Below are 4,862 nucleotides of genomic sequence, written 5' to 3'. Positions count from 1 at the left end.
TGGATGCTTGCAATGTGCACAAGGACACGCCATCCTATTGTCCATACTTTATCTACCAATGATGCAACAAATAATTAAAACACTCTAGTTGTTATAACTACACACTACTAAGTACATGACAATACATGACAACCTCACATTCTGTAGCTAGGCCCGATCCCTAGACACCGCGGTCTAGAGGTGCACGGAGATTAAGATCACAAGGTAATAATCTTGTTTTTATTGATCAATGACTATCTATTAAGGTTCTTGAAGTCTGTGTGCACTTTGGAAGTCCGATTATGTTTTTTCAACTATTTGCTACTAGCTCTAACAGCATCACATTCTCTAGCCATAGGCCCAATCCCCACACACCTCGGTCTAGAGGTGCACAGAGATAGGACCACAGGGTAATAATCTCGTCTTTATCGGTCAATGACTATATCTTAAGGTTCTTTAAGTCTGTGTGTACTTTGGAAGTCCAATTGTTTTTTTTCAACTATTTCCTGCTAGCTCGAGCTCAAACAATCTCACATTCTTTAGCCATGTCTGATCCCCGCATACCTTGGTCTAGAGGTGCATGGATATTAGGACCATAGGGTCAATGACTATATATTAGTGTTTTTGAAGTTTGTGTGCACCTAACCTAACCTATAACCTAAACTATAACCTAACGTATAACCAAATTAAACTTAACCTATAACTTCACCTATAACAAAACCTAACCGAAGTCAGTTTGCATTTTTTGAAGTACACAAGTCATTCTTGAAGTCCATTTGTGTTTTTTCTATATTTGCTGCTAGCTCTAACTTATAATATAACCTAACTTATAACCTAAACCTAACCTAACCTAATGTAACTTAACCCATAACCTAACCTAATTGAAGTCCGCATGCATTTTTAGAAGTATACGAGTCATCTTCGAATTTCGTTTGTGTTTTTTCTACTATTCATTTTCCGGTAGCTCTAACCTAACTTATATTTTCACCTAACCTATAACGTAAACCTAACCTAACCTACCGTAGCCTATAACCTAAACCTAACCGAAGTCTGTTTGCACTTTTTGAAGTACACACGTCATCTTCGAAGTCCGTTTGTGTTTTTTTTACTATTTGTCGCTAGCTCTAACCTAACCTATAACCTAAACCTAGCCTAACCTAGCCTAACATAACTTAACCTATAACCTAAACCTAACCTAACCAAAGTCCGTTTTCATTTTTAGAAGTACACAAGTCATCTTCGTTTGACCGCTAATAGATGGACGTTGTGTTCGAACAGTTAGCACTTATGGTATGGTATGTAAAGCCTCTTAGGTGAGGCTGCTCCAAATTGGATTAGGATAGCACTTATCCATTTCAATCTGCTTAGGGCTAGCCACCTAGGATTAGTGTCTTAGCACTAGTGTTGGTTTAGCTGCTAGTAGATGGCCGTATTTTGGAGTGTTAGGGTGCGCTATGTAAAGTTGCTTAGGTTTTGACCGCTCCAAATTGGATTAGTGTAGCGTTTTTCCATTTCAATTTGCTTAGGGCTAACCGCTTAGGGTTCTATGTATTCTAGTTTGGCCGCTAATAGATGGCGCACAGTGTTTGGCTTAGGGCACACTATGTAAAGCTGCTAAGGTAAAGCGCTCTAAAACATAATAGGGTATCGTTAGGCCATTTAGTCTGCTTAGGGATATTTGCTAAGGTTTATTGGCTTTAGATTAGCGACTTTTGTTTTGGCCGCTAATACATTACTATATAGCGTTAGGGTAGGCTATGTAAATTCGCTTAGGTTTGGTAACTTTTGATTTGGTCGCTCCAAATCAATTAGTAGAGCGCTTGACCATTTCAGTCTGCTAATAGGGTTAGAGGGTTATGGTTTAGACGCTGGTAGATGATCGTGTTTGGATGTTTCACCAATAAGTGTTTAGATTAACATAAAAGTACATAAGTTCTAACTGTCCGAACACAACGTCCATCTATAACCTAAACATGAGAGTTAACTTAATATATAACCTAACCTAACTTTTTACGTACAACCTATAACCTAACTTAACCTAACTTGTTGCATAAACGTGACCTATAATCTAGCTAACCTATCTTATAATCAATAACTTAACTTATAACTTAATTTAGCCTTTAATTTAAACATAACCTAGAACCTAACCTATAAGTTAACCTAACATAATTAATGTCCTATAAGCTAACCTAACCTAGCATAACTTAATGTATAACCCAACTTATAACTTAGCATATAACCTATATATACCCTAACATAATATATAACCTATATATACCCTAACATAATATATAACCTAAACTAAACCTAATCAAACCTTAAAACCTAAACCTCATCAATTGCATAATTTCAAAAACGATATAATTTAAACTGAAATTTCTTCAAAACAAGATTTTTTCATAAACCAAAATGAATTTTTTCATAATTCAAAACGAAATTTCACAACACAAACTATAATATCTTTTAAAGTATGAAACTTTCTTTTATCAATATACAAATTTATTTAAATAAATTAAATTGAAGCCTTTGTGTTTTGTATGCTCCGTGATTTGCCTTGCATGCGAACCTCACCTTGTGGAAATTGTAGTGCTTTACGTGTCGTTCATCTCGTAAGAACATCTTTGTTGATTCTTTACAAAAACTCGTCGTTTTTGTGAAGGCTTTTGTTCAGTTTGAAGTTATCTCCTTGAGGAAAAAAGAATTTTTGGAGAAAAACTTTCCTTCCTCCAAGAAGTGAAAAGGATGGGTGAAACTACTTCCTTGAAGTTTGAAGCTTTCCCTTTCCTTTTAGCTTTCCTTTCAACACATGTATGCTATCTTTTCTAGTTATACATAACAAGGATCAATAGATTGATGGTAAATTGTTGGAGTCTTACCATCATGGAGTAGGTTCAACCCTCCTTTATGTAAGGGTTAAGCAGGCCTTCCTACGTGCAGCCAACGGAAGCCTTTGGTGCCGTAGAGTGGCCGATCCAGTTTTCCTCGGTTGCTTGCCTTGGTGGTGCGTAGATGGGGCGGCCACGGTTGGTTGTACCGTAGGCGCCACTGTCTGTCTTTGGGGCGCGCACAAGAAACTTTGTCTGTCTTCTTTTTGCTGCACAATGGAGACGTCGCTATCTATGGAACATGGGAGAGAAGCAGCACGTCGCATGCACATGCAACCCGCTTTTTCACTTCTCCAGAAATAGCTCGGATACCAGCGAAAGGACGGTGGTAATGTGTGTGCTAGTCTCCACCCAACCGTGCTATCTTATAACCTCCCCCTAGTGTACACACTAAACAGTTAATCTAAGTACGCCTGATCATCCAAAAAAAGATGGTCAAACCGAAAGTGTTAATCAAGTGCTAGAGGATATGATACAAGCATACGCTAGCAAGAAGCAAACCAATTGGGAAGACTACTTACCTATATTGGAATTTTCTTATAATAGTTCAAAGCATGTGATTACAGGGTTAAGTCCATTTATGCTTTTATATGGATTTCAACCTAGATCGCCCGTTTTGGTTGGGTTGGCTAAGGAGAAGATACAACAAGTGAAGGATTTTCTCCACGACCATTTTGACATGCTTCGAGTTGCTCAACACAATGTTAAGCAAGCTCAAGATCGATATAAGAAGTACGTAGATGAGCATCATCGTCTTGCTACTTCCGAAGGAGACAAAATTTTCCTCAAATTTCCAGAGCATTCAGAAAGTCTGAACACGAGAAGAGTTGCTAAAATTTCACCATGCTATTGTGGACCGTTTACCATTCTCAAACGTATAGGTCAAGTGGCCTAAAAGTTATCTCTTCTAGAGCACTCACGAAAACAGCTAGGAAAAAATGATAATGTCATTGACGCAGGTGTGTTAGTTGACCTTATCAAACCGCCAAGCATCCCTCATGATCCCGAAAAGATTTTGGATTCTCATGAGCTTCGCACCAGACATCATGTTAGATGACAGGTGTGGTAAAATGGCTAGATAGACTTGAAGAAGGTTCTACATGAGAGAATGTCTCCGCACTTAAGAAATTTTTTCCTACGTTCATTCTTGAGGAAAAAAACGATTCTCCAAGGGGGGGGAGGGGGGTAATGTAAGGACATGGGTCCTACAAGCAAGGCCATCGGCACAGCCGGACAGTGTGTACGCTAGGGGGAGGCTATAAGATAGCATGATTGGGTGGAGACTAGCACACACATTACCACCACCCTTTCACTCCACAACTTGAGTACTTCATTCCTATTTTTTGACTTTATCTTTGGCCACTTGTCATCACCTACCTTATCCATCAGGGATCTGCAATCCACTCCAACTTTGAACTGCTATATCTTTCACACGGGTGGCTTTTGAGAAGCCATTTGGATAGGATTATAAAGCATCTTGGACATTACACTCTAAGGCATATGCCCAACACTTTAGACACTCTGACCATCCATCCCAACTGGCCCTTTTTGCATCCATTCTGGGCAAAAAAATCGCATCAAGCATACATTTCCACCATGAACTGCTTGCCCGTGGACTTCATACATTCTTTAACCCTTTGCCACGCACTTGTTTGCATACTTAGCACTACTTGGCACTACTCTTAGGCTCAAAGAACTTTGGTTGCACCAACGTATAAACGGTGTTGTCATAGGAAAACTCCACCAAGGGAAAATACTTCTCCCATGGATCTTCTGATCAGAGATATGTGACTTCAACAAGTCCAAAACCAATTAGTTTTCCTTGATTGCCCATTTGTTTGTGGGTGGAACGAGGACAAGAATTATAGCCATATACCAATATTCTCTCAGATTTCCCTCGAAAATAAACTTGTAAAGCACGGATCTCTATCTGAAATTAAAGACTCAGGCATGCCATGTAGTCAAAAAATTAGCAAGACAAAAAGTTTAGCCAAATGA

The sequence above is a fragment of the Adiantum capillus-veneris genome, chromosome 2 (assembly GCF_014529385.1).
Source record: "Adiantum capillus-veneris isolate H3 chromosome 2, ASM1452938v2, whole genome shotgun sequence".
NCBI classification, from domain to species: Eukaryota; Viridiplantae; Streptophyta; class Polypodiopsida; order Polypodiales; family Pteridaceae; genus Adiantum; species Adiantum capillus-veneris.
This window is presented reverse-complemented; position numbering follows the sequence as displayed.